This window comes from Octopus sinensis, linkage group LG22 (genome assembly GCF_006345805.1).
Source record: "Octopus sinensis linkage group LG22, ASM634580v1, whole genome shotgun sequence".
Classification (NCBI taxonomy): Eukaryota; Metazoa; Mollusca; class Cephalopoda; order Octopoda; family Octopodidae; genus Octopus; species Octopus sinensis.
In genome coordinates this window covers 17,814,661-17,827,160 of record NC_043018.1, presented here as the reverse complement: position 1 = coordinate 17,827,160, position 12,500 = coordinate 17,814,661, and the positions used below count along the sequence as shown (strand labels likewise).

Sequence of the window (12,500 nt, the reverse complement as noted above, 5' to 3'; positions counted from 1 at the left end):
TTACTAAACAAGCTATTATAACAGGCAAAAATTATTCCAGATATATACGTCAAGTATTGATTTCAAGTATTGTCTAGTTGCTGACCCTGGGCCAGATTACATTAGCCCCTGTGTTCAACTGGTACACGTTTTATTGACCCCGAGAGAAAGGAAGGCACCGTTGACCACGGTGGAATTTGAACCTAGGACATACTTATTTCCGAAAACTGGCTTCTAGTACATTGAGTAGTAATTTCAATACGTAACAAAACCCACTGGATGTATGTATATCTGTACACATACACACACACACCCGCTCACGCACACACATACACACACACACACACACACACACACTTGCTCACGCGCACACAGACAAACAAACAAACACACACACACACACATATACAGATATTATTCAAGTCAGTCGCATGAGTAAATACACACACACAAATACACACATATATATGTTTACCCACGCGCGCACATATACGTGTGTGTGTATTAGCCATCTCCTCTCTCTCTCTCTATATATATATATATTCGTGAGTGCACGCTTGTGTGCGAGTGTGTTAGTGTGTGTATATGTGTGTGATGGTATGGATGTGTATATAGGAGTGTGTGTGTGTGTGATCCTGTGGCCTTATCTAGATTCCTGTCCGATAAATTAACTGTTCGGCTGATTGACTTTAGTTTATAACTGCTGAAGGGAGATTTGATCGTTGAAAACTTTGACGATATTGCTCCAGCATGAACACATCTCAGTTACTGTGTTAGAACAGTCAAAGAGTAACAAAGAAAAGGCGTGCCCCGGTGATAAAGACGCGATGATATCATGGCTGCTGCTAGGAAGAAGTCTTCATGCATTAAGTTAATTAAGAATACAATGTAAGCAAAAAGTGAGTCAGAGAAAAATATAATTACTTCGAACGTAGCTCTTAAGATAGAAACGGTTTTGGTAATTTTTCTTTTCGGTGACGTACAACAAAACAACAAACACAAAAATATGTTTCTTTCTCTCTTTGTTTCACCATTAATTATAACAACTTTAATTTTGAAAGCTGAGAGATTTACAATTATTTTAAGAAAAAAAAATGGTGTTATAGTTGTTGATATGTTGTTTGAATAACAGGATAATACAGGTTGAGAAGTACAATAAGCAAAGTAGGGTCCATGTTGATAAGCAGGATTAAAAACTACATTATCTGATGATGTCCCTCCCTCTCCGTAATAGAAGAGTGTAAGTTCAGAGACAATTCACTTCTATTTTTAAAAAGTCGATTAGTTACGTAGAAGATCTCTAGTTTAAAGAAGCAAAATTATATACCGATTTTCACTAAATATTTCGATTTGTGAATGACTACATCAATCATCAGTAAAAGTGGAAAAAATACACTCACATGAACATTTGTAATTTATGAACCGGAAGTCAATATCAATGGAAGGTATCAAGGCATAATGCCATTGACAATAATATTATATATTAAATTATATACAAGGTGATTTGTTACAGATGGCCGTATGTTTCCAACTATCAGAGTTTTAGAAATCAACTAAATATAGTTCTTGATGTGTTGAAATTTACAGCAAAGATTTTTTAAGTAAGATCGTAGATTCCCGTTACGAATATTTCTTTCTGTGTTAAACCTGTTCCATTGAATCTGACCTGAAAATGTCTTCATTCGTTAAAGTTTCTCCAGAGAAAAATCTTTACTTTATTTCACTACTTTCTTTATACCAATTGCTTCCCCTTAACATGTCGACTTCAATCTTATATAGAAGTATTATTATGTCTTCATGTTTCTTTAGATAATATCCGATTTTGTTACCTTACATTTTCTTATTGTTTCCACAGCTTGGAACACTTACTACCTTTGCGTGCACATTGATATGACTACATTTATACTGATATAGTACTTTTTCTACACCAATGACACTCATGGAACCATCTTGTTGACTTCAACGTAATTTTAACTCATCCAACTTTTAAAGTTACGCAATCATTCTCTTTTATGTACATTTTTTTCTACTTTAATTCTTGGGTTTGTTTTTTATTCCACACGTTCACGCAAGTGACTACCATCATCCTGAAGATAACCTACACATCATTTGTTTATTATCTTCTGTCACAAAAGTCTTCCTTCCTGTCTTTGTTTTCCTTTAATTTTCAGTTGCCTTCATTTCATTGTTCCAATTTCTCCCATCCCTGTGACACCTCATATTGGTTACAGATTCGGTGTATTAGCAACATGCCTTGTAACCAAGGAACACTTCCTTATAATATCTATCGATCTATCGCCCATGCATATATAAATACATATATATATTTATGTATATATATATATATATATATATACAAATACATACATCTATTCACATGTGTTTGTATACAAACACACACACACACACACACACACACATACACACACATATACACGAGGTTCTGGATATCTTATCCTCTATATAACTGCAGCTTCCTTCTAATTATTTACGCTTATTTTTCATATTTCTCTAAAATTATTTCTCGTATTTCTCCAAAATTTTATGCACTTATTCACACGCACCCGCACACACACACACACATACGCACATAAACACGCATAATGCACACAAACACTCACGCACACGTACTCATATTCCTTGTATATATATTCTGACAAATAAGCCACATCCCATTGGCCGTTCTGACTCTTAAATATATAAATTTTCTCCACCGAACCATTAAATGACTTCCATTTGCCTCTTGACGAGGTTTCTATATTTCTTCTTAAACAAGTAAATTTATTCTGTATTTTCCCTTCAGCATTGAATTACGAGCTTCCTTTAATTTAGTCCTTCATGACTGAATGTCTTCATGCATCTTCTTTCAACTCCCACACACAACATTCGTCATCTTTCTAACGTAAACTGCAGTAATAAACTAGTATACTCTCCATGTGAATCTAGTTTAAAAATCCCTTTATTTTCATTATTTACATCCAGAAACACCTGGGTTCAAACAAGCCCTCGCATATTTTCATATATATTCCACCGTGAAGGCGCGTGGCTTAGTGGTTAGGGCATTCGACTGACGATTGTAAGGTCGTGAGTTCGATTCCTGGCGATGCGTTGTGTCCTTGAGCAAGATACTTTATTTCACGTTGTTCCAGTCCACTCAGCTGGCAAAAATGAGTTGTACCTGTATTTCAAAAGGGCCAGTCTTGTCACACTCTGTGTCACGCTGAGTCTCCCTGAGAACTACGTTAAGGGTACTCGTGTCTGTGGACTGCTCAGTCACTTGCACGTTAATTTCACGAGCAAGCTGTTCTGTTGATCGTATCAACTGTGACCCTCATCGTCGTAACCGAAGGAGTGCTCCTATATATATATTCCACCAATCACCCCCGAAAAGCACGTTCTTTTGCAAGAGCGAAATATATGGACATTTGTAATGAATCACAGTAAATGAACTGTAATATATCACAAGCACATATATATTATTATGCCTGTATGTTTGTATGTGCGTGTGCTTATGTGTGTGTGTGTGTGTGTGTGTGTGTGTGTGTATGCGCTAGCGTATGTAGGTGTGTACACGTGAATGTACATTTCTGTCAATAATAATATAATTTCTGTGACAACATTTATTGCATTGTGTTCCCCGCGTGTACGCAGACCGACTCTAAGTGATCAAGTTTCATTTAATCATCTTCTGAATTTTCGACATTTTACATGATTAATTCTAAATTCTGACAGACAACGCCAACCATTTTTCGATGGTCTCTGGTCTGTGTGTAGAAATACATTAACTTCGTGCATCACAGTTAATAAAGAATACAACGAAAGAAAAGAAGCGAGTTACAGAAAAATTGTTATTATAATATAATTTCTTCCAGCATAGCTCTTAAGATAGAAACATATTTGTCAATTTCCTTTTCAGTGTCGTACAGCGAAACGACAAATTCGAAGACGTGCTTCTTTCTTTCTTTCTTTCTTTCTTCTTTCTTTCTTTCTTCTTTCTTTCTTTCTTTCTTTCTTTCTTTCTTTCTGTCTTTCTTTTCCTTCTCCCTTTAAATACAAACACACACTCACTCACACATGTGAGTGTGTGTGTGTCTGTGTATATTATAAGTGTATGTGTGTGTGAGAGAGAGTGGCACAGTATGAAAATTTGTATTATTTTCCTCTCTCTGTGCATACACACACGCACGCACACACACACACACGCACGCACACACACACACACGCGCACACACACACACACACACACACACACACACACACACACGCGCGCGCACACACACACACACGCACACGCACACACACACACACGCACGCACACACACACACACACACGCACACACACACACACACGCACACACACACACACACCGCGCGTACACACACACAATCACACACATACACGCACATGCACACAAATGCTGTACTATATGTCTTTGCAAGGAGGTGAGCTTGTACACAAGTTCGATCCTCGGAAAAGTAAGTTGCAGTATTTTTCCTCCCTTTTTACGTTCTGCAAAGATCAACTTCACCGAGTTGTCAAGTTCTCTGGTCAAATCCTCTGGCATGGGACCATACTAGAAGACATTTTGCCAAAGTGCTGCTCATTGAGATTGGTCCCTAAACCACGTACATATTGATTTCAGATTTTGGTACAAGGCCAGCAATTTGGGGGAGGGGTAAGTCGATTAAACCCATTCAATGCTCAATTTGTACTTACTGTTTCGATTCCGAAGGGGTAAAACGCAATGCCGACCTCAGCTGCATTTGAACCTAGAACGTAAAGAGAAACGAAATGCTGCAAAGCATTTTGTCCGGCGTGCTAACCGTTCTGCTAGATCACTGTTCAGACCAGTTTACATATTGAATGCTTTTAACCTTTAGTCAGGGTGGGAAACACGGCATATAATTCCTCACAGCAGGTCAGAGACTGAAGGGAGACAGCTTTAACCCTTTAGTGATCAGATTATTCTATCAAACATAATACTTATTGATTCCCATTGATTTGAATTAATCATGCATTTTCTCATATCTTCAAGATCTTGATGGTGTAATTACTTAATGTAGAATAACATTGTAGGGTAGGTGTGAGGGCCTGGATCTGGTCAGTTTGAACATAAAACAGATTAACTATTTTGGCCGGATATGGCCAGTTTAAATACTAAAGGGTTAAACCAGACACTTGGACTGCAAAGGAATTTGATTGATCTAAGAACATCTAATGTACCAGTGGTCGATGAGGTCAGTCGATCAGCCATGCAAGCCATAACAAGATGTGAACGCAGAACGCGAAGAGCTGAAACAGATAAGATATTCTGTACAATGATCTGATACCGCCCGACTGACTAAGTAGAGCTGCCTTTAGGAATGTTTTCAGTCATAATTATTTATTTTAGTAACATTCTGCTCAAGTTTAAAAAAATTTAAAATTAAACAAAAACAATTAAAATAAATTAAAAAAAACAAACAAACAGGTTTGTATCAGATATTGTGGAAGCATTCCTCCTTAAATCAGATGGAGACAGACATAATGTATGTGATCTTATTCTCAAACCCTCTACCCATTATAATGAGTAATAATTATAATTCTGTGGAGGCGCAATGGCCCAGTGGTTAGGGCAGCGGACTCGCGGTCGTAGGATCGCGGTTTCGATTCCCAGACCGGGCGTTGTGAGTGTTTATTGAGCGAAAACACCTAAAGCTCCACGAGGCTCCGGCAGGGGATTGTGGTGATCCCTGCTGTACTCTTTCACCACAACTTTCTCTCACTCTTTCTTCCTGTTTCTGTTAATTTCACGAGCAGGCTGTTCCGTTGGTCGGATCAACCGGAACCCTTGTCGTCGTAACCGACGGAGTGCTTCCACAATTATAATTCTACTCATTATAATAAGTGGTGGGGAGTATTGTCATAGATGTTTTCCTATTATAGAAGGTTGAAGTTAATTCTACTCAAATTCTTTGCACAAACTTCTTAATAATTGATTCATCTAACCACAACATTGCTGTTTCTATCTAAGTTGAGTTTACACTTCACATTGAGGTTCAATTCAACGTAGGTAAGTTCTGTCCCGGCAGAGTAGGACTGTTTGAGCAAACATGCTTCAAAATGTACATTTAAACTCTTCTCATCAACAGTTTATTTCTGAGATTTATATTATCAGCTTCTGCACGTCAGGAGTACAGTTGTAACTTGGGCTTCTTTTCTTTCGATGAAACAGTTTTTCGGAAGACTGCATGTATGGGTTTGGGTTATCTATTAGAACTTGAATATTGTGTGGGGTGTTACAACGAAAGATATATTTCTCGCAAGTTGGTCATTAACCAGCGTGTTTAGTGTTGATTTGCGATCGTATTATTTTCTTATGCCTTTCCAGAGGCAGGTAGCTTGGTGGTTAGGGCGTTGAATCTTGATCGTAAGACTGTGGTTTCGATATCTGGATCGGTCGATGCGTTGTTCTTAAGCAAAACACTTCATTTCACGTTGCGCCAGTCCTCTCATTTGGCAAAACTGAGTAATTCTGTGACGGACATGCGTCCAGTCCAGATGGGAAATATATACGCCATGGAAACTGGGAAACCGGCCCTCGGGGTCAGTGTGACTCAGGAAAGATCTTTATCCGGTCCTAGTTTAAGGTAGAGAACTGGCAGAACCGTTAGAATACCGGACAAAATGTTCGTCTTTACGTTCTGAGTTCAAATTCTGCTGAGGTCGACTTTCTCTTTCATACATTCGAAGTCGATAAAATAAGTATCAGTCATGTACTGGGGGGCCGATGTATGTATGTATATGTATGTATGTATACCTGTATGTATGTATGTATATGTATGTATGTATGTATGTATGTATGTATGTATGTATGTATGTATGTATGTATGTACGTATGTATGTATGTATGTATGTATGTATGTATATATGTATGTACGTATGTATGTATGTATGTATGTATGTATGTATATATGTATGTACGTATGTATGTATGTATGTATATATGTATGTACGTATGTATGTATGCATGTATGTATGTATGTATGTATGTATGTATCCCACAGTGTGTGTGCATGTTTATGTGTATTTCTATGTATCCATAGAAATGTGTATTTTATGGACGGCAAATTTAAATAATGATGAGGATGGTAATGATGGTTGTAACTATAATAACATTGATAATAACAATAATAATAATTTCTTTATTATTATTATCATTATTATCATTATTATTATTACTATTATTATTATTATTATTATTATTATTATTATTATTATTATTATTATTATTATTATATTATTATTATTAATAATAATAATAATATTAATAATAATAATAATAATATACAATTATAATTATCGATAGTTGAATGCGTCATGAATTCAAACATAAATACACCCATTTCTGTACTGTATGTACGCACGTTTACACATGTTGGTTCGCCCACTGCCACAGATAAATTGATGTACATCTATGGAATTCATGAATACACACACATATACATAAATACAAACATGCGTATGTAAATGCAGATATTTAGAGACATCAAGCAAACATAAAGATAGCGTTTAAAATGGAGGAAAAAGTAATGCGAGGAAGAGTTTAGGGAGAGAGGCAGGAGAAAGGTACATAATAAAGTTAGAGACTTACGGAAAGAGAGACAGAAAGAGAAAGAGGGACAGAGAGAAAGATGTACGTTTATATATGATTCAAGAGGTTACAATTTAAGTCACTTTGGCAGAATAATTGGTAAGAAGACCGTTCAAAATTGATGCAATCATTAAATTTATGTAGACATTCTAAAAAATAAAAATGATGTTTTTCTTAAACAGCGTTTTTCGTCGTTGGCCTTGTTTCTTGTTCTTTTCCGTTTTATCCATTTATCAAGATTTATTAAATTATTTGATGAGAAAATAATACCTTACCTTATTTTATGTCCTACCGTTCGTTGGTCACTGAATTTATGGCAGATATCAAATCAAGAATTTGTGTTCTACAGGAAAATATGAATGGCTTGATTGGCAAATCGTTGTGGAGTGTATTTTTACGAAAATATTCCAGAAATATGCACGCAAATTAAGCATACATACATAATAAATAATATAATATAATATAATATTATATATATGTATATATACATACATATATATATATATATATATATAAATACATGCAGTTATGTGTACAGGACATCACCAACGGTACAAATGATATGAAATATGTCAACAACGAGAAAATGGAAAATAGAAGTAATCTGTCTATCTACTCCTCATTTCGAGCATTCAACGACAATATGAGCCTTCAAAGACAGTTGCTCACATAAATTCTAAAATAAAATTTAGGGTTTATGGAGGGTCACAGTTAGGAACAAAAAAATGTCATTGGAGACATACAAGGAAAACGAACGAAAACAACTCTGCTAACGATAAACATTAAAATCAACCCAAAGCAGCTTTAATATCGTATGGAATGACAAAGTTAATATATTCTAAAATATCTTGGAGGTCATTACACCAACAATAAACACGCACTGATTCAGTTTCGCTTCTTTGTTCATTATTCGCCAATTGCTTGAATCGATTATTTGATTACTCATCCGGTTAATTAAACGATCAGTTTATGTTTGCCTCAGTCCTTTCTTCCTACACCTCGCACGACTCCGTCTAAAACTTGCTCTCTCCATTCCAGGTCGGCTTCAGGTTTGTTTCAAATACTACTGAATGAATGAAGATTGGCAATCACAACTGATTGATTATTCAGTTGGTTGAACAGTTAATCAAATGTCGAATAATAAATAGGAAAGAAATGAAACTGAAGCAATGCGTGTGTTTATTTTTTGGTCTACGGGTTCTCCAAAGATACAACAATGTTTTTTTTTTTCACCACACGACTTCACACCAAGAAAGTTGCAAAGCAAATACACAAACGAAATGTCAAATATTTATTTCCGGACAACAACCTTCCTTCCCGCTTTCGGCTTATATCTGCATTATTGCTCGATTTAACCTGCTTAATGAGCGAAATTATTAAAAGATTTAAAAATATACATGGGGGGGGGAGCGATACGCATAATACTTTTAATTCCATAATGCATTTGGGCTTTATCAAATATTCACATCACGCGCCAAGGAAGTTCAATGAAACAGTTCACAGAAGTTTTAAAAAAAAGGAATAACACAAATGTATTAAACACGCGGGAATTCAATATTTATTATTTATTTATGTCCTGTTTTTACTTTCACTTTCAGATAAAAATTTCTTCAAGCTCCAAAATGATAAAATCAGATTCGTAGAAACACAAGATTTTCCACCTCTGTCTTGTAGGCAAGTATGTCAATTTATCTATTCCCTACAACTCTGTTTCAGCTCTTCTCGTTTTTATTTTAACCTTGATATCATGTCCATATATATATATATATATATATATATATAATATATATATATAAATATTAGGGAATAAATCCAAATTTACAGGGAAAAAAATCAGATTTAGGATTAAATCCAATTTTATAGTAAAATATTATATAAATATTAATTAGAGACAAAACCACTATTTTGCAAAACAACAAGGAAAGACTTAATCAATACATAAAATTTTAATAAAAAGCTTAATAAAAAGTATTTTTTATTAAACTTTTTATTAAAATTTTATGTATTGATTAAGTCTTTCCTTGTTTGTTTTGCAAAATAGTGGTTCTGTCTCTAATTAATATTTATATATATATATATATATATATATATATATATATATATATATATATATATATATATATATATATATGTAACAATTAAGGATAACTTCTTAATAAGGAATCTTAACAAGAAATCATCAGGTAGTTAGCGTGAAAAACCTCATAAGAGAAAAATTCGAAAATAATTTTTTTTCTTTTGAACATATTAATTTATAATATATAGAGGGCATTATTACACATAAATGCCTCACACTAAGAGGGACATAAGTAATGACTTATGTCATTACTGACTTATGTCATTGGTAGTAATGACTTATGTCCTCTTAGTGTGAGGCATTTATGTGTAATAATGCCCTCTATATAATATATATATATATATATATATATATATAAACAATTGCAGCGTGGAAAGTGTTTATAAGCTATTTAAGAAATACACAAAACCCGTTAGATTCACTTCAACATTTAAATTTAATTTGCCAAAATATTTTCGTCGCTTTGAGACCGCGACCTGTTCACTGACAAAACTTCGTGCTGCATCACATCTCAAAGCGACGAAAATTCAGTGACAATTAAATTAAATGTTGAAGTGAATCTAACGGTTTTTTGTGTGTTTCTTAAATGGCTTATAAACACCTTCCACGCTGCAATTGTTTTCGTTCCAGCACATGAACTCAGATCAAGTCGCTCGCTATGCAAGTACATCTCCGTATATATATATATATATATATATATATATATATTATATATATATATATATATATATATAATATATATATATATATCCAAGATCACAATAATAGAAGCACAGAAATGTCGGCGGCAAGGACTCGACTGTACAGGAAGGTCATATCGCGTCTATCAGAAAGATTATTCTATATCTTAATTAGTATTGCCCGATAACAGCAACAAGAATCTCATCTCACTTTTTGTGACATCTCTCAAATTTTGCTTGTCTTCTTTTATTTTGTATTACTGACATCTTGCTATTCATAGCTACGATAAATACTTGGCTGGAAAGAAATTTAAAACCTCATATTGAATATGTGATGAATATAATTTATTTTGGGTTTCTTTAAGTTAGAAATAAATTCGTTTATTTTCCCGAAATTGACTTTTGAGTTAATTCAAATATAAATGCAGTAAACAAATACATAATTTTATAAGCTATTACCATACCATGTTCTATTGGTGTGTCAGCAAATAGGTCCACATCTGAGGATCTTGGAAGAAGGAGGTAAGGTAGAGTGCTTGGAAGTGACGCACAGGGACTGTCTCGTAATAACTAATTAATCAGTTGAAATCCTCCAGCTAATGAGAAGACAAGTTAGTATTAATTAAGAATTCCTGCTAAACTACAGATATCACCGAAATTGAAGTCTATTGAAATTTAAATGGATTATCAAAGATTGGCAAGTGTTTCTTAGGTTAAATAGCTAGAGGGCAAGGTCAGAATTATTTTGTTCGTAATACAGTATATCTCAAAGAAGCTCAGTCAAACACACAATTGATATTTATCGAATGACTGTCGGATCATAAATTTCTGTCTAGAAATTTCCTATTGATTAACTTCAAATAATGAAATACAGCTTATCAAACTAAAATCATGGGTTCAAATTCTGCCGAGATATATTTTGCTTTTGATCATTCATACGTTCCTAAAAAGAATTGTCGATATTCTAACAGAAGAGTGACGTTGTTCAACAATTGACATTTTATCACCTCATAAGTCATAAGTTGAATATTAAAAACCAATATTTGTTGTTAGAAAACTTTTAGTCCATCTATAAATAGTAAATACTGTCTTTTGTAATAATTGATAAATCAATGTTCCATAGAATTTGTTTGTAAATTTCCTGCACTTCGTATAAGTTTTCACCAGAATTTACTTCATCGATCTTATTGATGTTAAAACACCAAGTCAAAACAAGTTGAATTTGTATTCAGTAAGTGAAAGAAGAGAATTGCATTAATTTCTATCACACCAGAGCATTGATATTTCTATACATAATCACTTTTTTTTTAGAATGATACGTGTACATACATTTCAAAAGATGGTGAAATATATGACTGAACGAAGGAGAATAGACAAGACGACTTACTAATCTTGACGTCTACCAAATCCACCCACAAGGCTTTGGTCGGCCCTAGGCTATATTATAAAAAATTGCCCAAGGTGCCACGCAGTGGTACTTAACCCAGAACCATGTGGCTGGTAAGCAATCTACTTACCACATAGCCACGCCTGTGTATGTATGTATCGTAAGTAAATCAAAAGTCCCAGGGAGAAGCACACTCTAAGTAATAGAGCAACAGAGAGAGGCTAACAAACTCTGACAAGCTGCATGTAAAGATAAGAGCTTTATGTACACACACACGGGCGCTCACACTCGCACACCCACATATATATAGAGAGAGATAAAGAGAGGTGGCTTTATAAACGTTTGTTTTAATCTAAATCAACCCATGGATTTTACGGTGTTGAGATATGTTGCAAGGGATTTGTTGCGGATAAAGCTCTTCCAACGTCAGCAGTCTCTTTTTGGCAGTCATACCAATTGGAGTACTTATGGCTACAACTTCAGATACGCTGCTGATAATTCTGCAAGCATTTTATGTAAGGGGATACGATACAATTTTATGTATTGGGTTGATGTGTATTTCATTCAACTTACAAACCAAAAACGGTCAGTTGCAGAAGGGAAGCGAAAATCGAATGTGAGGACCGCTTTAGTTTAGTGCAAGGAATACTAAATATAGATGGCCAATTATTGAAATATTCAGAGATACAGACAGCATCAGAGCTGTACTTTCGTATTAACGGATATAATATGTGTAACGTGTA

The 12,500-nt window shown here is 34.6% G+C and overlaps 1 protein-coding gene across 2 annotated transcripts in view; it reads left to right on the top strand.

Moving 5' to 3' along the window:
• The window catches only part of LOC115223199 (neuropeptide Y receptor type 2-like), a 162,973-nt gene that overhangs the window by 47,169 nt on the left and 103,304 nt on the right, over nt 1-12,500 (top strand). Inside the window, exon 2 of one of the 2 annotated variants that reach the window (XM_036512167.1) lies at nt 9,212-9,291. The exons of the other annotated variant lie outside the window; for it this stretch is intronic. The gene's annotated coding sequence lies outside the window, so the exon portion shown is untranslated. The remainder of the gene's footprint in view (nt 1-9,211; nt 9,292-12,500) is intronic. 2 annotated transcript variants of the gene reach the window in all.